A 22748-nucleotide genomic window follows, 5' to 3' on the forward strand; every position below is an offset into this window, starting at 1 on the left:
CTTTGGTAGAGGTTAGTCATGGATATAGACAAACACATTTTGCCCACACCACTAGCTCCTAACCAAATAGCTACAAATTCATGTGGGACAAGATCCACATCATACCTCACCTTGAGTTAGCTTTGGCTAATCGTCCAAGACTTAGTATGATTGGTAGGCAATATTTTACCAATTACATCTTATGCAACTCTTGGAAACAAAGAGCCAAGATCCACACTACACATCATCTTGAGTTAGCTTTGGCTAATCACCTAAGATTTAGTGTAATTGCTCTCTTACCCATCCTTCCAAACTTTTGGGATATACCTCTAAGTTCTACTCAATCTAATTGAGGTAACTTAGTTAAGTCTCACCCAAAGTTTGATAGCAGGACATCACAATTGTCAACTCGCACTCTACCAAGATAAAATGTGTCGCTTTGCTTTGGCAAACCCCATAACAAATGATTGAGATAGTTTATGAGTACCAAACTTTGGTAGGCATATCGAGTTGACTTAATCATATTAATTTTATCATCTATGCATCACATACACACATGGCATATATCAACATATAATAAAAACTGTGACATGGTTATGGCCCGTATACTACGATTGTAAAAATACGGTAAAAAAAACAAGGTTAATGGGTTTTGGGTTTAAAACCCTAAACCCATTAGGAATCCGTTAAACCTCTTTTTACACTGCGCCTTTCCCTCTCTTCCGCCGGCGCCGCCCTCTTCTTCTTCTCCTCCTTCAGCCAAGCCGAAGCCTCCTCGCTGGTGGAAACAAGCCTTCCTCTCCCTCTCCTCTTTAAACCCTAGCGCCGCATCCTCACCTCCTCGCGACCCCTCCCTCTGGTTGCTGCAGCCGCCGCGTGGAGACGCTGTGCGACGCCGCCGACCTTCGCAACCCTCACTGTCGTTCTTCTAGAAGCAGAGCCGCCGTCACTCTTCTTCGCGTCAACCGCAAGCACCGCTGCTGCGTGAAGATCATCGTCATCTGGTCGCTTTGGTCTTCCCTGTTTCGGTAACCCTAAAACCTCCTTATCTTCTTTTTCCCTTCCTCCCTTTGCTTATCTGTTGGAGGATTAGGGTTATGGATTAGTTACCTTTGCACATGGGAGGGTCTTGTTGAAATCGAACCAAGTGGCACTAAACTAGGCTTGTAAGTTGTCTTGAATGCGTACTTAGTAGGTGGATAAGAACGGAGATCCAGATCGCCAACAATAAGAACTTGAGAGAAATTATATTGGAGTGAAATACTTGCCTTGCTTGATTGTTTTAGTTTCAGATAGGACATGAACTTATCAGTTAGTAATTCTAGAAACTTAATATGTTAGTATAAGTTTAATGCAGTAATTAATGCTTTCGAGCAATTAAGAGAACAAATTGCAATGGATATGAAATTACGTTTGGCTTCATAATCTGAATTTGATACTATATGTTGCTTTATCCAGATTAGTGAATTGGTTAAATAGGGTTAACTAGAGTTAAATTAACTTGTATTAATCGGATGAGGGTAATTTGAAATGAGATTAGTTTAAATTAAATTAATCATGTTGCATAAATTGGATAAGTCGGTGTTAAATCGATGGATCGGTTGGATTGATCTATATTGATCCTAGTTGATTCGGTTTAGGCTAACTTGAGTGAATGGGAGTGTAATTGGGTTGTAATTAACCTTATAATCGGCTAGAATTTTATTTGAGAGGAAAATTGATATATCGTTGTATTTAGGAATGTTGTTTAATCTACTTACAGGACATTGAATCAGATTTTGGACGGAGGTTTTCTTTTTGGAACCGATGACATTCGGAAGGCGGGTATCTTGACTTATCTTTTAGATATGTCTTTTTGATCTGTATGATTTTTGCTAGTGCTATTAGTAATTTTCATGTCTTTTACCACTGCCCTGATATGCCACTACATAGTCATTGTATGTCTCTCTACCTGCTACTTGTTTACTTGCCATATTGCATATATGTAGTGATATACCGTTTCTTTACTCACATAGATTGGTCGTTTTACACGCATTAGTGTCATGCATCATCCTTGCATGATTGCATGCTAGCAATCATCGACTCCTTTGTAGTCTGAGCTCGTCGCTAGTTACAAGATCTGCACACCCGACCACTCACAGGTTAGTGGTACATCAAGAGGGTGTGCAGTTGCTCTGTCAGGGCTCCGCTCGGCCGCATCATAGGTAGTAGTACCGTAGCGTGGTAGCATTATAGGGATCCCTCCTTTGCATTATGACAAGGAGATGAGAGCATTGCTCCCCCATATGACTTGAGGTAGGGGGATAGGTGTACTCCGACAGCATCCTGTCCACTCGGTCACTCAGGAGCAGTGACGGCAGAGTGCACAGTTGTCATAGCCCTACCCACTCGACCTCACGATTGTTTGTGACGGTGGCTGATTGGCGTCAGGGGTAACCATGTCATTGCATCATGTGCATACTGCATGGTTTGCATTTATTATTGATTGCTGCATTTATTTGGTGCATATGTTTGACATGCACATACAGGATACTTTATGCATTTGGGATTGTGATCTTGCATTTGTCACAGAGTTTTTGCCGTTGTGTTTACATATATATGATTCTGGTATGTACAACTTTTTTCAGTACTGCGTTTATTTCTGTACAGGCATGATTATTACTAGTAGATAGCTTATTGTACATATCTGTTAGATATCCGCTGAGTTCTTTGAACTCACCCCATTGGTTTCTTTCTTTTCAGGTTAATGTCTGTCTGGAGAGCCGCACTGCTAGTCCCTCATAGAGTTGCATTTGCTTATTTCACTTTTGCTTATATTTTTTAGAGTCTATTGTGTCAAGACCTGTTTTATGTCGTATGGATTTTTCATATATGATTTTAGATTGTGGCGCACGTTATACTTATTGGTAGTGGACTTATTTCATATTGTTTAGTAAATAGTATATATTTTGACATGTGTGGATTGTGGTCGTGTAGGCCTTATTATAATTGTATTCAAGGAAAGTGAATTGTACAGGGGGGATGCTGCCGAAATTTCTCGGACAGCCGTCTCCCAGGGCGTGACAACGATCCTCTCAAGCCAATGAGAAGATTGAATGGTCAACCTAGGGATAGCATCTTCTCCAAGTGCTTCCTTTGGTCTGCGTGCCATGATGTGTATGTGGGTGTTGTAATTCATTACACGACCTACGTGTAGTGCCTTCCTCTCTATTTTTTGTTGTAAAATAGATTTAGACTCGAATGTAACTCGAGTATTCCTATTTTGTAATGTACAAAATAAGGGTGGAAAGTCCATTGGAAGATGAAGTTACAAGAAGGATGCCGATGAAACATGATTGTTAGAATCGAGGAAATCAAAATATCTCCACAATGACATGATATTGTCCACTTTGGGCCTAAGCCCTTATGGTTTTGTTCTTAGGCTCAACCCAAAAGATCTCATACCAATGGTGATATTTTTCATCCTTTTAAACTCATGATCTTTTTCATGTATTTTAGATGTGGGATTATGTTTTCACCCTTGCAACCCAACAATTCCCCCATCAAACAAGGGGCCACAGGCCCTCCTCAAACGAAAAGCCTCCGTTTTGATGTCTGAATCCTTAACCCACCAGGACTTTCTACCTCTCGGTCCACCCGACCTACTAGGACTTCCTGCCCCTCGGTCCACCTAACATACTAGGACTTCCTGCCCCTCGGTTCACCCGACCTATAAGGATTTCCTACCCCTCGGTCCACCCGACCTACTAGGACTTCGTGCCTAGCCACAACTAGGACTTTCTACCTAGTGTCTGGTCCTCTTGATCCAGACATGGTAGCACTGATAGGTTCGTAAGTATACGTCCGTCGTCTACAGGAACTGTGGAATTAATCACTAAACTAATACAAGAAGAGTCAAGGGTTACGTAGTTTGGGTTGAGATGGGGAAAGTGAGAGTGAAATTGAGCTCCTAGACCTCAATCGAAGAAAAAAATCAACTAAGTGACAGGATTGGAAAAATGATCCTAGGACTTCGAATTCCTTGAGATTATGGTTGATTGACTATGGACTCCTTACCATTCCTCAATGTTTACACAATTGCAGAGATTCTAACCAAAATATTCAATTAGACCTCGTCAGGTTTCCTTATAATAAAATCAATAATCCTCTAACATTACGATTACTAGTTTGAGATGACACCCAGATAGTCTGGTTATGGCTCTCTCGCTGTCATCGGGCACTCCATAAATATTACTAATGTCCTACCCTCTATAATCGAGTACCTAATTAAGGACCTCTCCCTAGCAATCAATAGCCATTACCTATCTCTCATAAAGATTCATTGTAGCTTAAGAATCTCCTCGAAAAGTCCGGTTAAAGGTTCACCTTCTGTCACAAGGTACCCCAGCCATACGTTCCTAAGTTTTCCTTAAACCACAACTCGTCCTCATCCTTATAGATTCATACCATTCACAAACATATCATCAAACAAGCATAAGGCATAAATCTATAAAGCAAATGTATAGACATATCATAGAACATGGTAAATACAAATCCATAGTTATAATCATCCACAATACACCTCGATTCCTCCTACATCCTAGAATTTAAGATTCTACTCCATAACGGAGGGGTTACAACACGAAGAAGATTGAAAGAAATACATTTTAGATCCTAAATCTGAGATAGAAAGAGGAAATAAAACTTATCAATGATTGCAGTCTTCTTTGTCTTGCAATCTCCTCATCGACGGTGGATAGATGTGGCGAGTAGTCCCGAACGGATGGATAGATCGTTGATTCTTGCTCCGGATGGCGGCTACGGTGACTCTCTATCACTTCCAAGGACTTCCTCTCCTTTTTTAGGGCAAATATAAGGGGTATTTATATGCCCCCACTATCAGCTCTGCACCACATGGTCGTGCCTCATGGCATGGCCAGGAAGACACGCCCCTTGCTTTGTCACACAGCCGTGCCTGATAGGCACGACCAAGAGCAGTTGGACCTCGGGAAAGTAGGCACAGTTGTGCCTATCAGGCACGACCCTACCCTGACTCTTCTCTAGAAATGATGCACGCTCGTGCCTTTTTGGCACGACTTCAAGCTGGATTTGGCTAGAAATTGAGGCACGACCGTGCCTATTAGGCACGAGCCCAAGCTTGCACAGCTCTGGTAGGGGGCACGGCCGTGCCTAGGAGGCACGACCCTCAACAGCTGATATTCTGGATGAAGCACAGCCGTGCCTGTTAGGCATGGCTACTGGCTGGTGTGGCTCTAGTGGTAAGGCATGGCCCCTCAAGATGATGAGACACGACCATGCCTTAGAGGCATGACCCTTTCTTGCCTTGTCTTAGTTTAATCTCCGTTTCTCCTTCTTTTGCTCTGATTCCGTCCTGCAAAAGCATAAACACAAGAGCAGACCTCCGAACTATGAAATAGAGATAACACGCCTAATGCATAGATAAAGGATGCGATAAACATACGATAATGTCATGAAATGCAGAAAGATGTGCAATGAAACCGTAAAAAACTCATATATACCCTATACACATCAAGCACCCACTTCCTTTATTTAAGGTTCAACTCATATGGTTAGATCTGGATCATGGCTCTTCTGGCAGTTAGTCCGGTGAAGAGCGGCCTCACTCTGATACCAATTGTTAGAATCGAGGGAATCAAAATATCTCTACAATGGTATGATATTGTCCACTTTGAGTCTAAGCCCTTATGATTTTGTTCTTGTGCTCAACCCAAAAGGCCTCATACCAATGGAGATATCTTTCATCCTTTTAAATCCATGATCTTTTCCATGTGTTTTAGATGTGGGACTATGTTTGCACTCTTGCAATCCAACAATGGCCAAAATAAAGAATGGAAAAATGGTTCACAACAAGGGGGGACTCTTTGATACCACTTGTTAGTACCGATGGAATCAAAATATCTCCACAATGACATGATATTGTCTACTTTGGGCCTAAGCCCTCATGGTTTTATTCTTGGGCTCAACCCAAAATGCCTCATTCTAATAGAGATATCTTCCATCCTTTTTAAATCCATGATCTTTTTCCATGTGTTTTAGATGTGGAACTATGTTTGCACCCTTGCAACCCAACAATCTCCCCCTCAAAAAAAGGACCACAGGACTCCCTCAAATGGAAAGCCTCTGTTTGATGCCCGAATCCTCGACCCATAAGACTTTTTGCCCCTCGATCCATCCGACCTACTAGGACTTCCTACCCCTCGATCCACCTGACCTACTAGGACTTCTTACCCCTCGGTCCACTCAACCTACTAGGACTTCCTGCTCCTCGGTCCACTCGACCTACTAGGACTTCCTGCCTAGCCACAATTAGAAATTTCTACCTGGTGTCAGATCCTCTTGATTCAAACACGGGAGCACCCACTTCCTTTGTTTAAGATTAAACCCACATGGTTAAATCTGAATCATGACTCTTTCGGTGGTTAGTTCGGTGAAGAGCGGCCTCGCTTTGATACCAACATATGCATAAAAGAAACCATATGAAATCTCAAGACAGGTTACTCCAATGAACTCATTACCTTTAACCTGCATCCATGTTTAACTCTCAACATCCAATGTCTCAAGCTAGTGAGATCAGCTCCTTGTCGAACCAAGGAGTTTAAACGTGCTAGTCTTAACAGAATCAATGATGTCCGTAATCGTCAATTCATCGACTAGAAATAATTTCAATACATTCATAATTACACATGTAGTGATACTCACAATTTGTGATCCAATCACAAATTCTCTCATACTATGAACCGTATTGCAAACATTCAGTAATTAAGTTTAAGATCCATTCAAACTTAAGAAAACACACACTTAAATTCTGAATTTTATTTATTATTTAACAAATTAATAATACAACCATAAGGCAATTACCTTAGGACACCTCATAAACATAACACATCCAAAGTTATATAACAATAATTGTTATTAAAACTCATAGAAGCCATTTATATTTAAGCAATAAATAAAAATAATATTCTTTATTAAAGAAGAAACATAAAACAATTATCTAATTCCAAAACAAGTCCACTATGGAGTTTCAATAAATAAGTTCCTATGGATTTAGCTACAACCTTTACTTCATTGTCAACTTGCAAATTTGAATCTACCTTGTCCAGTCTTCTACTATTATGTCACTACATATTTGTAAGTCACATCTAGTATCCAATATCCAAGTGTCAGAGAAAATAGTATGACATTCAATAATGAAGATACCTGAAGTAGATGGGGCATCAGATGCTTTATTCTTCACTAACTCAAGATAAATCTTATAGTTTCTTCACTAGTGTCCTATCTTGCCACAATGGTGACATGGTCCTTTTGGTACTGGTTCTTCTTTCTTAGTATTTTTCTTTCCATTAGCTTGATCTTTTGACTTTCTCTTCATACAACCTTTCTTCGGAGTGTCAAACATCATCACAACTTTCTGTTCTTTCTTAATAGATGACTCCACTATCTTAAGCATTTTGATTGGATTTGGAATTGTGGATTTTAGATGGTCTATCAGATAGTTCATCACAAATTGCTATGGCTATCAGACAAACTGTGTAGAATTAAGTCAATACTTAATTCATAATCCATCACAAATCTAAGTGATCACAACTACTCAATGTAACCATTCATCTTTAGTACATAATGCACCGCGGATAAACCTTCCTACATCTTTGAGTGAAAGAAAAGCTTGGTGACCTCGAACCATTCAGATCTAACTTGCTCATCAAACAGCTCACGAAGATAATAAACAATTATATAAGCATCTATATGTTAATGTTGTTTTTTACAGTTTAGGAGACATTAAGTCAAGCATGATGCAACTGACAAGCTCAGAATTAGTCGTATATTTTTGATCACTATAAGAAAAAAGCTAATACACAACACTTGAAAGACAACATTTTTTGTCAAAAGTGTTGTCTTTTTTTATTCAACAACGTTTTTAGTAAAAAATGTTGTCTTTTAAAAATCAAAGACAAAGTTTTTTCAGAAAGCGTTGTCTATTAGAGCTTTTTTTGTCAAAGACAATGCTTTTTCAAAAAGTATTGTCTATTAGTAATTTTTTTGGGTCAAAGATAATGGTTTTTTAAAAAGTGTTGTGTTTGAGGATATCTTATATCGAGGTCATCCGCCCGCCCGCTCGCTTCCCTTCACCTCGCTCTCCAAAATTTGAACCCTAGCGAATCTCGCTGCCTCCCTCACCTTCCTCTCTCACCGCGATGTCGGAGATGGAGTTCCACTTCGGCACCACTATCCTCTTTAGAATCCACACCACAGACAAGGCCTCTGACCACCATCTGCCCCTCTTTGCCACTAGAGTCAACCTCTTTCTGGATCTTCGATGCGAGCACAAATCACTCGCTATTAATCCAAGCCCTAGAAGAAAGCCACTGTTTTTGTTTTCCCCGCCTTCTCTTCCTCATCCCAGTAGTTAGCATGAAATTACTTTTTCTCCGTGAAGGATCTCCTCGCGCCGTTGCCGCTCTCTCGATTTGACCCTCCCACTCCGATCTCAACGTCGGAGACCCTATCAAACCGAGACTATGTTGGAGGCTTCAATGTTGCGGCAGCGGATGGCGACAATGGCGACGAGGACGGCGGGGTTGAACCAGAAGTTGATGTCAAATGGGAGATTTATAGGGGACGGAAGGCGTTCAAGGCGGCCGATTACATTTCGTGCCTGGATAACTAGAAGGCCATCAAGGAGCTCGAGTCGCAACAACACATGGAGCACCGGGAGTGGCATTGCCCCAAACCCAGCTGCAGGTGCCTTGTGCCGCTGCCGCGGGGCTATAAGGTGTCGGTTCTGTGGCCCGAGAGCAGAGACATGGTGAGATTGATTCTTGCTATGTATCTGATACCCTGATCCCATGTTAACACATACTGATCTAGGACAAGGAAAGTGCTACCACTTTGAGAAAAATATGGAATGATAAGTTAGCATCTGTCTAGGATTATAGACCACATTGTTTCCCTTCAGGATCTTTTTTTTCTTGTTAAACTGTTCATTTCCACATCATCAATTGATTTTCAAGTTTCTTCTCTTCAGCAATAGTATTCACCTTGCTCTATTGAAAATTTCCTTTTCTTCATATTTATTGGAAAGTTCATTGATGTTCGTGAAATCATGTTGACTTCTATAGATTAGAAATAAGGAGCATTGTTAAGTATGAAAAATAGTATAAAAAATGGCGAAACTCATGCTTGCCATTAGATTATACTTTAGTCGTTTGGAGCTTAACCTATCATTCAACGTGTGAGTCTTATTAAAATCAGCTATTTTATGGTATGTAGATTTGGTATAATAATGTTCGTCACGCCAAACTTGTTGATTATAAGAAAGATCAAAACTGGATACGGAGATATGATGATTACCTTGTTTTCCCTGGAGGTGGAACTCAATTTAAAGATGGTGTTTCTAGATACATTGAGTTCATCGAGCAGGTATGTGAGCATTCTGAACTATTTGGACGTTCTATTGCTAATTTCAGTAAAAAGAATAGGAGCATGTCTGTACTAGAGGCCAATGTGCTACTCCTATAGTTATGGATTTCTTTCTTTATTAGTTTTTCTTCTCTATTGAGTTGGTGGAATTTTGCATTAAGATTATTCAATTAGTGCTCTCTTTATGGCTTAGGGCTCACCTTTTGATATCATTGAGGATTAAACAGAAATGCATGTTCTGTTCTATTCTGTTTCTGTGCCTGCCTTTCCAACAAATGTTAAGTATTCTCGATCAGTTTCAAATTTTATTGTCATTTTTTAGTTGCAAGATTATTAGTTGTCTATTTTATTTTATTTTATATTTAGCATGAAATTAACTACTAAACTCAGTAGTTTTAATCAATATATTACTTAGTATTTGGACAAGGACAAAGTTTAGATTATTTATTTGGTTATTCTTATAAATCTTGTTGCAAATACTCTAGGTTAACTTTGGGTTCAACATTTCAGTAGCATCATAATGTTATAAATCATTATCTTGTGCATGTAGTAACTTAACTGGGTTAAGTACTCCCTACTTGGAGTTGTAAGTAGTAACTTATTCTGTGATGCATGAGTTATTCTAGGTTAAGTACTCTCCTTGATAAGTTAGTGTTATCTTGCTTCCAGCTCTAATTTTTATTGCACTAGAGGAAATAAAGGTTCAAATTTCATGCAATGGCATGACATGGCATTTCATAGCTACATGCCATGGACCATCCCCCTTATCCTTAATACAAGTTCAACCATTCATCATTCATGCTTTTAATTAGCATGAAACTGATTAGTATGCATGAAATTGACCAGTGTGAATAATTATCATATTTAACATTTCTATTTTTATAATTTATTTGTTAACCTTTTTCTTGTAGGATGATACTTCCGACAATCATATCAAGTTGTGCAAGAAGAAGAAGTAGAAGAAGAAGAAGAATGTGGCCATTCCTACTTGCTCCATGATGAGTTTGGTCTTGCTTGCCGTATTTGTGGAGTAATACAGAAAAGCATAGATACTATATTTGATTACCAATGGACAAAGGTACTAACATGCAACTAAAACCTTTACAGTTATATATATCTTAGCTTAGTTCTTATTGGTTTAAATTTAGATGTTACTTATATATTCCATATTTCAAATTGAAGGGACAAAAGAGGATGTGATTACAAAAGCACTTGAGCCGGGCGTGTGAGGGGCATTGGATTGAGGTCATGTCACTTCAACAACATATTTCAAAGTTGGTAGAAGCATATATTATGTAATTAAGTCTATGGAATGCTTTTGTAATAGACAATGCTTTTGTAATAGACAATGATTTTGTATATAGAAGTCATTTGGTAAATATAATAGACAATGGTTTTATACATGGAAAATACAATAGTTTTTATTTATTGATAATAATATTTGTATAATAGACAATGTTGTTAAATATAATAGACAACGCTGTTAACTATAATAGACAACGCTGTTAATTATAATAGACAATGCTTTTTAAAGGTTGCAAAGAGTATTGTCGATGTTAACAAAGACAACGCTTTTTAAGCGTTGTCTTTGAGAGACCTCTTTTACAACAGGCGATTTTACAATGCTTTTTCTGCTAGATAGACAACGCATAAAAAATGTTATGTATTAGCTTTTTCTAGTAGTGGATGGGCCACATTTGGTCTGATGTAGCATCATTAGCTAGTCTTGGGGAAAGAGGCTTTTTGAGAATATAAACTATCTTCTCAACATTGAGAACAATTCTTATATTTTGAATCATTCAAAAAAGTTTGATCTAGTTAATTTATTGGTATACAAAATCAAGTGTAAATTTAAAGAAGACATTATGATTCTATTAACCTAGAAATTTATAATTGATTAAATATAAGAGAGATGAATTAATTATATAATGCAAACAATTTACATTATAAAAGGGATTCTCACTTGTTTATTAAATTCAAGAGCCCTTACTTTGAATTCAAGAGATGATAAATTTTCTCCATGTGGATTGAAATCCACTAAGGTAAGAACAATCTTGGAGAAAATCCAATGTCATTCTTATTTCTAGTGGTAGGTATCAAGTATACCAATTATATTTCACACATATATAACTATTATATTATGTTATCAACTAATTGATATTTGCATAAATGTCAGATTGTTAAGTCATTAATATATATACATTATATGTATATCACCCAACTTCACTCCTATGCACATTAACCTTAGAGAGAGTCCAACAAGTCAATGTTTCAAGTTAAAGTTAACCCATTAATCATGAGATCATATCTCAATGGTTTGAACATGTCTAATTTTAAGTTGGGTTTGAAGAGAGTCCAACAACCCATGTTTAAAATTCAAACTCTGATTCTAGATCATATTAATGGAATATGTAAACTTTAAAATTTAAATAAAGGATTTCTTCATCTTATTTGGTCTCATCAATTACATGCAAATTAGAAAAACTATCTACATGACATATTTATATAACATGGTATTAATCATATTAATCATAAATATATCATGGCATAAATTATGACATAAGTCATGTCATTGTTGTAGTAAATTAATTTAGGAAATAAATATGTTAACAAATTTGATTTCATAAATCATAATTCTTTTATTAGATTAGGAAATAATTTTCAAATCTAATTACATATCTTATTAGGGAATATTTTAAACCAAGAAAATTTTAATTTAAATTAGAAAATATTTTTTAAATTAATTTTTCCTAATTATATTAGAAATAATTTTCAAAATTGAATTTTCTAACAAATTAGAAAACTTTTCTAAACTTGAAAACTTTTTATAACGGATTAGAAAATAATTTCCTAATCCAAAATTTTCAAAAATAATTTTTGATAGCATACGATATGCTAAATACAGATCTACAATCTATGTCGAAACACACGGTGGCTCTAATACCACTATTAGATTTCTCTATGTGTGTTTAAAAATTTTATTTCTATAAATAAGCAACGAAAGTATAATAATCTAAATTATTACAACGCACGCATTAAAAATCACATGAGGACACAAACACGTGCAAACATAATCATTGAAATAGACGTCATAAATAAACTATACCTATTGGATGACGTGAAGCGAAAATGCATCAACCAGCAACTTCAGAAAAATTATCTCTACTCATATCCACGTTGAGATCTCCGGGAGATGACTTCACTAAGTCACGTGTCATGTCTCTATTTTGATACTAGTCAAAGGAAGGAAACAAAGAGATCCAAGAGAAAACCCATGGTTCGATTTGGTATCCGACGACTAAAAGCAACCTGACAATATGAAACGAACTAAATGGAGGTGATGAAGCCATCGTTAGAAGGTCGGATGGCCTGCTACTGACGAGGGGCAACAAGCCTAATAGCCTCAGAGTTCCAACAATAATAATTACTTGCTAGAACAATAGCCAAGGTTAGAACTCTCTTACGGTTAGAACTCTCTTATCTAGTGGTTGTTCGATTCTCCTTAGGGTGCTGCTGGTTGTGACCAGCAACCACTCCACTCCAGGCTGTGGATGACCGATGGAGGAAGGGAGGCTGGTGGTTGGCCCCTCTTTGCCAACGGTGGCACCACCAAAGGTGGTGACGACAAGAGGAAGAGGAGAAGTGAGCACTGGCTCAACACCTTTTCCTCTTGGACGGCGGCGACACTAAGGGTGGATCGTGGCACGAGGAGAAGTGGGCGGCAGGAGAAGAGAAAAATCTAACCCTTAAGTTTTTAATTTTATTAATTTTCTCTTCCATAGAGATCTATTTATAGATCTCTAATGGGGTTGATTTGTGAATCTAAAACTCATATCCATTAGTCCAAAATCCAAACCAATATCCTTAGGTTTATTTCAAGACCAAACCATGTTGGCTCCAAATTAAAACACCTTTTAATTAAAACTAAACCAATTCGTTTATGTTGGTGCCCCGACTAGTTTTAATGTGATTAACCAGGTTAAGTTAGGTCCTGTGCTGTTCTAATCCCTCTACTGAGTGTGCAAGAAATTAGGTACGAAGAAGTCGAGTGTAAGACATAGTGGACGAGAAGGGTTATGCGGGGAAGTGAGCCGACGGGCTCGGTGTAATCCGAGGGCCGCGGAAGCTACGGAAGAGTACACCGATGGAGCGAGAAGGATGTGTGCGACGTCCGAGGGACAAGAAGCTGTAAGATCTTCTACGCACTAAATTCGGGTGAATAGCGCATTGTCGCTTTTTCAAATTTGTTCGTTTCTATCAAAGACTAAGAAGCGGATTAAATAACAATGCAAGGGACACATGGATTTTATACTTGGTTCCTAACCCCCCAAGATTAGTACATCCAAGGCCTATGTACGGGAGGCGCCCGTCTACTAGTGGTCTCCTTTCCGAACCTTGTTCAGAGGCAGAGAAACCCGTCTTATAGTCTGTAAATTATAAAAATGATAAAGAACTGAAAGTAAATACAATAAGAAAAGAAATCAAACACTTCGCCGATCTGGAAGTCCTGAGCGTCTCGCACTCCTCCTGGATATTCCCCGATTGCAAGCATTTGGTCTCGTTTGCATTCCGAACCACCACTAAACGAAGAGGAGAACTTCTAGATTCATATCTTCCATCTGTGCACGTTCACCTTCTTTTATAGGACACTCGAATCAACTCCAATGGGATCTCGAGTCGACTCCAATATCCTCTTTCTCCGCGGGCTAGATCAGATTTCTGCCGCTCGAGTCGACTCCAATTTTTTCTCAAGTTGACTCCAATCATCCACTCGAGTCAACTCCAATTTTTTCTTAAGTCAAATCAAGACACTTTTGAAAGGTCTCTGAGAGAGCTTCGAAACACATTCAACCATGTCTCGTTCTAAGTTCCGAGTCAAAAGTTATGATCCGTTGAAGTTGGACTCCTCATGTGTTACCCCTGCATCATGGTTCCTGCAAGACAAGTATGCAAACAAAGCAACACATCCTATCCTTATTTTGTGGGTCTAACTTCAGATTTCTCTCAAAATCCTGGGTTAGTCTGACGCCTACCATTCCACTCCAGGAACGCGCCCTTACCCCCTCCACTCAGAAAAATTTACCTTTGCCAACCAAGTCCTCCTGACTTGTTGGACTTTTGCTCGGCTCTATCCTTAGCCCCTAGGATTTGTGCTGCAGCTCGGTCCTCTCTGACCAGCCCAAACTTTTGCTGGGCTCGATCCTCCAGATCAGCCCAAACTTCTGCTGCGACTCGGTTCTCCAAACTAGTCCAGACTTCTGCTATGACTCGGTCCTCCAGACCAGTCCAAACATCACCTGGTGCTTCATCTCTGCCAAGACTTCTGACTGATCCTCCAAACCAGGACTTCCCTTTGCCTAGCCTACAACTAGGGCTTTCTCTTGCCTAGCTTCACTTACCAGGACTTCCCTTGTCCGATCGTCCAGATCAGGACTTCCACTGCCTAGTCTAACCGACTAGGACTTCTCGCTAGTTATCTGACTAAATTTCAATCATTTCCACACATCCAAACATCAAGTCTTGTTTGAATCAACCCTTGGTCAAACTGACCAGACTTTGGTGTATTGTCAAACATCAAAACCCTAGGAAAGATCTAGTGCTTCTTGCAACAACAATCTCCCCCTTTTTGATGTTTGACAATTTCTTAAGTTAATATAGGTTAGGGTTTAATTATCTGGGAGAATTCTATATTATTAACTTAAGGTCCCTTCTCCCCCTTGTCACACATCAAAAATATTTAAAGTTAATTTAGGTTCATTCTCTCTTGCACCAACAATAATGGAAACTCTATGGTCATGACTAAGTCTTGAAAGTTCTTGAAAGACCATAGTAGACTTTTTTTTTTAATTTATAATTTTCAACAATAGTTTTTCAATAATAAGTTTTGAAAAAAATTTCAAAATAGTGTTTCATAAGTATTTTCAAACTAAGTTTTGAAAAATATTTTTTCTTTTAAGAATATTGTAAAATAGTGTTTTTACCATAGTTTTCAAACTTGAGTTTTGAAAGGGTTTTTCACAATAGCTTAAAATAGTTTTTCAAAAGAATTTTTAAAATAAGTGTTTAAAAATAGATCATTTTTGAAAACCTAGTCATTATTTTTTTAATTCAGAATCTCCCCCTTAACCTGACACATCCTCAGGGCTCTTTGTTAACCACAAAGCAATCTCCCTGTGTATCTTAGAGTTTGATCTAAATTAAAAACATAATAGATAATAATAATTTTTGAAATATTATTTTTAAAATATGTAGGTTTTTGAAAAATTAGTTATTATCCTTTTAAGTCAGAGTCTCCCTCTTAACTAGACACGTCCTCAGGGCTCTTTATTAACCACAAAGCAACCTCCCTGTGTGTCTTAGAGTTTAACCCAAACCAAAACGATAATAGATAATATTTAAAATGATTTTTGAAATATGATTTTAAAATACTTTTTTTTTAAAAAAAATAGTTTTACTCTTTTGATTTTGGATCTCCCCCTAAATCTGACATTTCCCAGGGTTCCTTATTAACCACAAGGCAAACTCCCTAAATGTCTTAGAGGTTTAATCTAAATCAAATAGAGCAAATTACTTATGATTTTTAAATTATAATTTTTAATTGAACTTTTAGACTTGGACTCCCCCTAAATCTGACACTCCCTTAGGGCTCCTTGTTGACCACAAGATAATCTCCCTATGTGTCTTAGGTGTTGTTCCAAGTTAAAAGAAAATTTTATAAAATATTTTACAAAATAAAGTTTTTTAAAATAATTTTTAAAATTTTAAACTTAGTCTTTCAGAGATCTTTTTTAAATATAAGTCTTTCAAGAATGACCTCCTCCTGAACTAGACACTCTCTTGCGACATCCTTGTTGACCACAAGGATTTTCTACCTATGTGTCTTAGGGTTTTGACTTAGTGTTGACCTAGAGGTTTGTGTCTAAGTGTTGATCAACCAATTTTCAAATATTTAATGTTTTGAAAAATATAGTATAGGTACACACAGCAAGCATGAATTTCATGTAAATATCAAGTTTTTAAAAATAGTTTTTATAAAAATAGTTATAATAATTTTTGAAAACATTTTTCAAAATATTATACTTTAATTATCCTTATCATCTCACCCATTTTAAGTGTTGCAATACATGGCATACATGGGTAAACTTATGGGTTATGTGAGATGAGTTGTCAATTTTATCTTTATTGATTTTAAGTTAAGTTCTAATGAAATGTTTGACCTTGTGTTAGATTCAGGTTTAACCACCAATCAATTAAGTCCACATTTCAAAAATCAATTTCCAGGCAGTGGCAAGGCACTGAGGCCTTCTTGGATATCGAAACAATGACCACGTTCTAAGACAAAACTGTTTCAAGAAATTATGACCTTAACCAATTTCTTGAGAAACCTTAGTCTAACTAGTCTAGGATGTGGCGAGGTAGCTTCAGTCAGTTCTACTTGACTAAGCATACCAAGTAAGGTACTCCTTACCCCACTTGACTGTAGGATCGGAAACACGCTAGAGGGGGGGGGGGGGTGAATAGCGTGTTTGAACGCTTTTTGATTTTTCGTAGAAAACTCGAGTGCGAAAGCGGAAGCAAATAAAACAATGAGTAAGCAAGATAATGCAGTAAAGTAAATGACACAGTTTGTTTTTACTTGGTTCACAGCGTAACGCTGCTACTCCAAGGCCCACGGTCCTTGACTGTTTACGTTGGGCAATCCACTAACTCACTTGCCCCTGTCCGGCAGCAAGTGTATCGAAAAAATTCGAGTACAAAAACTGATTACAATATGAGTATAAATTGAAGTACAAGTAAATCTTTTACCAAACGTTCGCTCCCCGGAAGTTGAATTCGGCGTCTTGGTGTTAAGAGCAGTTGCTTGAGGCAGGCACAGCACCGACGTCGAAGTTGGAAGGCTCAGGAATCGCGGGAACGGAGTTTGGAAGCGTTTGTTTTGAATGCCCTGGCTGCTACTCGCGAGGGGCTTATATAGCCGGCCTGGGTCGACTCAGATCGCAATCTGGGTCGACTCCAGCTGATGTGGCAGATAAAACTTTATCAGCTTCGTCGCTTATCCCTCCTGAGTCGACTCTGATCCCGTTCTGGGTCGACTCCAGTCGCGGTGGCGGCAGCGGCGATAACTTTTTGACCTGGGTCGACTCAGAAGCTCTTCGGGGTCGACTCCAGTCTGATCTGGCAGAGACCTTGACGCGCTGACTTCCGGAATCGTGCTGATTAGGCTGGAGTCGACTCCAGAGCTCATCTGGGTCGACTCCAGACCCGAAAAACTGAGTTTTTCGTCCGGAGTTAGCTTTCGTCGGGCTTTTGCTTCCTGCACAACAAGTTAGCTAAAATATAACATAGGAAGGAGTAAGTTGGTTCACTGAACCAACTTCGAGTCTTAACTTCGCATCTCCGATGAGACCCTGGGTTAGACCGGCACCTACTGTTTCTCGTAGGAACGCGTCCTCACCCACTCCTCTCGGGAGAATTTACCTGATGCCAACCAAGTCCTCCTGACCCGTTGGACTTTTGCTTAGCTCTGTCGTTGCCCCCCAGGACTTTGAACGCAACTGATCCTCTTGATCAGTCCATTCTTCTACTGCAACTTGGTCCTCCTGACCAAGTCCAGTCCTTCTGCAACTTGGTCCTCCTGACCAAGTCCAGTCTTCTGCCTGGTGCACTTTGACTCTGCCAAGTCTTCATGCCTAGCCACACTAGGACTTAACCTGCTTTTTGCACACTTAATTCAGCCTGGTTAACCAAACCACATACTTAACTTGATCCTAGTTCCATAATCAAAACTCAGGTTTGATCTGCTAGTGCTTCCTGCACTTACAATCTCCCCCTTTTTGATTATGGCAACTTAAGGTTTCAAGTTAAGTTACAAATCTTAACTTTAAAGCAAATATCATAATTTTGCATAAATAAGCTAAGTATTAAAATTCAATGCATGCATGTGTGTTGCTCCCCCTGAATCCTTATGGTTCCTGCAAAACAAGCATGAAAATAACCAAGCCAACCTAACTTTACCTTGTGGGTCTAACTTCGAATTTCTACGGAAATCCTAGGTTAGTCTGACGTCTCCTGTTCCACTCTGGGTGGAGTCCACATCTCCACAATGACATGATAATGTCCACTTTGGGCCTAAGCCCTCATGGTTTTGTTCTTGGGCTCTCCCCAAAAGGCCTCATTCCAATGGAGATATTTTTTATCCTTTTAAACTCATGATCTTTCCCATGTATTTTAGATGTGGGACTATGTTTGCACCCTTGCAACCCAACATTCCCTTCTCCTCTTCTAGTTCCCCTAGGTCCGCCGCTCCTTTGAGGTCTTTGTTCCCTTAGGGCCGGCGGCCAAGAAGAAGAAGGAAGGAGAAGAACAAGAGAAGTAAAGGAGGGTTCCTATTGCTTGCTTGCTTGCTTGCCATCGAAAGAAGAGTTTTGGTGGAGTATTCTCAAAGGACCGTTGCTCATACAACGTTCGAGAAGAGGAGAGGATATACAACAGAAGATCGAGGGATCATCCATCTCCTTCAAAGACAACCCGAAGAAAAGGTATAATTTAATGTTTCCGCTATAATTAAATTATTCCTTTTATCTTGGATCCTGTAAACCAAACACAAGAGCCCAATGATCTAAATGCGTCGATCAAACTTTGTTTGATCGACTATGAGGGCAACTAAATTCGTTTCTGAAAAAATTTTTATTCTGCAAGAATTCACTGGAACGGATTTTCTAGTGTTTCCCATCACTTCGGGTAGTTTGACTTATACTTAATCATCTCGGGGACATACTGATGAGTTAGGATTTTTATGCACTTTATCAATTCAATTTTGGGTTCTTTCATGAAAATAAATTGCTTAATGATTTAATTTGATTATATTTGTGATATATTGCATAATTTGAGACTTGATTATAATTTTCATAATTTAATGGTGAATTTTGCATTAATTGAATTTAATTGGTTGTAGAGCTCAAATTGAACCAAGATCGAGCTCAACCATGATCGAATCAAGACAAGAATGACCCAATTGATTGAACCAATCTCATGAATCAAGACTCAAGTGTGATTAAAGTTGAACCCATGGAAATTAGAGCCGAATTGGAATCAAATTGGAGCTAAATTGAGTGCATTTGATAAAACAGGCTAACTCAGACTCAAGTCAGGCTAACCGAACCCGTTCAGCACAGTTGCAGCAAGAAACCTAGCTTTAACGAGAATGCTACAGTAACCCAAAAATCACGGTTACTATAGCACACTGTAGCACACAGCCCGTCGTCTCTTTTCTTCTTCATTTTCCTTCGTTTTTCTTCGTTTTTCGATGCGGTTTTTTTAGGGAAGCTTTGATTTCTTCCTTCTAAGTTGATTTCCGGATTTCAGAGGGCAACCACGATGCTTGTTTGGCAGCAATTGATGGAAGTTTCATTCGGTTGAGGGTCTCGCCGGAGGATACTGTGCCGCCACCATTTCCAGCTGAATTCTTCAAATTTAACCCATCGGAGCTATCAAGATCAGGAGGAGGGGTTCTCTAAGGGGTCTTGATGATTTCGGAGCATCACATTGCATGTAATTTCAAAGATTTTCAGCTGGATTTTCAGAACATGAAAGGCTCTGTTCTTAGCTCTATTCGGCGCGGCAAGGAAGAGGGTTTCTGAGCTGGTTCTTCGAAGTTGATTCGGAGCAAGCCAAGCTTGGTTCGTGAGAGTCTAATTGGGATTTCTGATCATCTATCAGGCCTTGTGTGACGGCAAGGAGGAGATTGAGATGGAAGGGAGAATCCGAGTTTCCGTTTCTAATACATTTTTATTCTTGAACTAAATGTTGGTGCAAGATGCACTAAGATCTTGCCTAGTATTTCGATGTTTGACAATACACCTAAGTCTGGTCAGTTTGACCAAGGGTTGATCCAAACAGGACTTGATGTTTGGATGTGTGGAAGTGAGCGAGAAGGTCTGGTCGGTTAGACTAGGCAAGGAAAGTCCTGATCTTGATGATTGGGCAAGGAAGTCCTGGTGAGTGGAGCTGGACAAGAGAAAGTCCTAGTTGTAGGCTAGGTAAAGGGAAGTCCTGATTTGGAGGATCAGGCGGAAGTCTTGGCAGAGTCAACGTGCACCAGGCAGAAGTATGGACTTGGTCAGGAGGACCAAGTTGCAGAAGAACTGGACTTGGTCAGGAGGATCAAGTTACAGTTGAAGAATGGACTGATCAGGAGGATCAGTTGCGTTCAAGTCCTGGGGGGCAAAGACAGAGCCGAGCACAAGTCCAACAAGTCTGGAGGACTTAGTTGGCATAAATTCTCCTGAGTGGAGTGGGTAAGGGTGCATTTCTGGAGTGGGACAGGAGGCATCAGACTAACCCAGGATTTCAGGAGAAATCCGAAGTTAGACTCACAAGGTAAAGGTAGGTTTGCTTCTTTGTATGCATGCTTATTTTTCAGGAACCATAATGCAGGCTGAACTTCAAATGGCCATAACTTTTGACTCAGGACTCGAAACGAAGCACGGTCAGATGCGTTGGAAAGCTCTTTCAAGGATCTACAAAAAAGGTTTTTTGAGTCGACCCAGATTCGGGCTGAAGTCGACTCCAAGGGCTGGAGTCGACCCAGAAGCCCATTTGGGTCGACCCAGGCAAGAGATAACGCCCAGAATGAAGATTTATCCACCACATAAGCTAGAGTCGACTCAGGGCTTGTTGGGGTCGACCCATGGGCAGTATAAAAGGAGGTGAACGCCCAGAAATGAGATCATTCAAGCCAGAAACCTTCCAACTCATTCTGTAGTGCTGTGAAACGCAAAAGAGGCCAGTTCTTGCAACCGGGGAAGTTCCAGGAGGAGTGCGCGGCGCTCAGGACTTCCAGATCGGCCACAAGAGTTTGCTTTTAATTTATTGTTTTTAATTTCTATTCTTAAGTTATTGTTTATCGGACTGTAAGACGGGTTTCTCCGCCTCCGAACAAGGTTCGGGAAGGAGACCACTAGTGGACGGGCGCCTCCCGTGATTAGACCTTGGACGTACTAACCCTGGGGGGTTAGGAACCAAGTAAAATCTACGTGTCCGTGTGTTTTATTTTTAATATCCGCTGATTAGTATTTGACAGAAAAACAAACAAATTCGAAAAAGTCATATGCGCTATTCACCCCCCTCTAGCGCGTATCCCGATCCTACACTAAATTGCATTTTTGAATTGTGTATTGAACTTCATTTCTGAATTGTTGAAATTAGTTATCTGGTTAATACATTATAGGATGTTAATGTCTTGGTAAGCTTAGAAGTTTTCATAGTTTTAAGTTCAGATTGCTTTAGCATTTATATCCGAAAGCCTTCATTTTAAGTTTCTAAATTTTGCACTGTTCCGTGCCATTTGGACACCATGTATCAGGTTGCTAGGGTAGATTGGTTTGATGTGAGATTTTATTGCTAGCAAAGTGGGAGTGAATAGTTAAATTGTTTAATTGCATTGCAAGTTAGAATTGCCTTGTTTGCATTTCATGTTTTAGTTTTTTTATTTCAAGGATTTGATGATAAGTTGAGTTTCACATGAAAGTTCTTTAGTTTTTAGATTGATCTATGGTTTCCTACAATCTGAGAAAAGTTGAACGTTGAATTTCATAAATGCTTCAAGGCACAACTAGAGTAGGTTTCATTATTTTGATTTGAGTTGAACTGCCTCTTTAGATTTACTTTGATACTTTGTTTCAGTAGTCTCATTTCTAGATTAGCAACTTGCATTTTTCATTAACTCACCAATTTTGAATTACATTTCATTCCAAAACCCCAAAACCCATTTATATCTAAAAAACCCAAAAAGAACGACATCGAAAGCTCAATTCACGCAATTGTCTACTAGTTCTTGGAAAAATACGACTCGAGGCCCCTATACTTCATTTATTTGAATTTATTATGGATTTTTGATAATTTAAATCAATTTGCAACCCTACTCGTGATACATTATCAAATCTAGGGTTGTCAAATTTTGGCGCCGTTGCCAGGGAATAACTAGTAGGAATTGTTTAATTTGAGCTTATGAATAATCTGTTTTACTGTTGCTTTGATCATTGTTGGTTTCTAAAATGTATGAAAATTCTTTTTATCAACAACAATCTTATCAACAATCTGAACATTAAAATTTTTATTTGCAGGAGCCTTATCAAGGTTTTCAACATGTGGATCAACAATTTCAACCTCAAAACCAGAATTTTCAGTGTGGGCAGTTTCAACAAGATTTCCAACAACAATCAAATCAATTTCAGCAACCGTATCTGTTAGGATGTATACTGAAAAGACTTGCTCTTTTGTATATAAATATTTATGAAATAAAGTATCATATTTTGGTCAAATGACTG

The 22748-nt window shown here is 38.9% G+C and overlaps 1 pseudogene; it reads left to right on the forward strand.

Moving 5' to 3' along the window:
* The first annotated feature begins 8195 nt into the window (after nt 1-8195).
* On the forward strand, nt 8196-13163 carry LOC141832644 (uncharacterized; annotated as a pseudogene).
* The last annotated feature ends 9585 nt before the right edge of the window (nt 13164-22748 follow it).

The sequence above is a fragment of the Curcuma longa genome, chromosome 7, assembly GCF_044706935.1.
Source record: "Curcuma longa cultivar G26 ecotype Majalengka, Jawa Barat chromosome 7, ITB_CL_G26_1.1, whole genome shotgun sequence".
NCBI classification, from domain to species: domain Eukaryota; kingdom Viridiplantae; phylum Streptophyta; class Magnoliopsida; order Zingiberales; family Zingiberaceae; genus Curcuma; species Curcuma longa.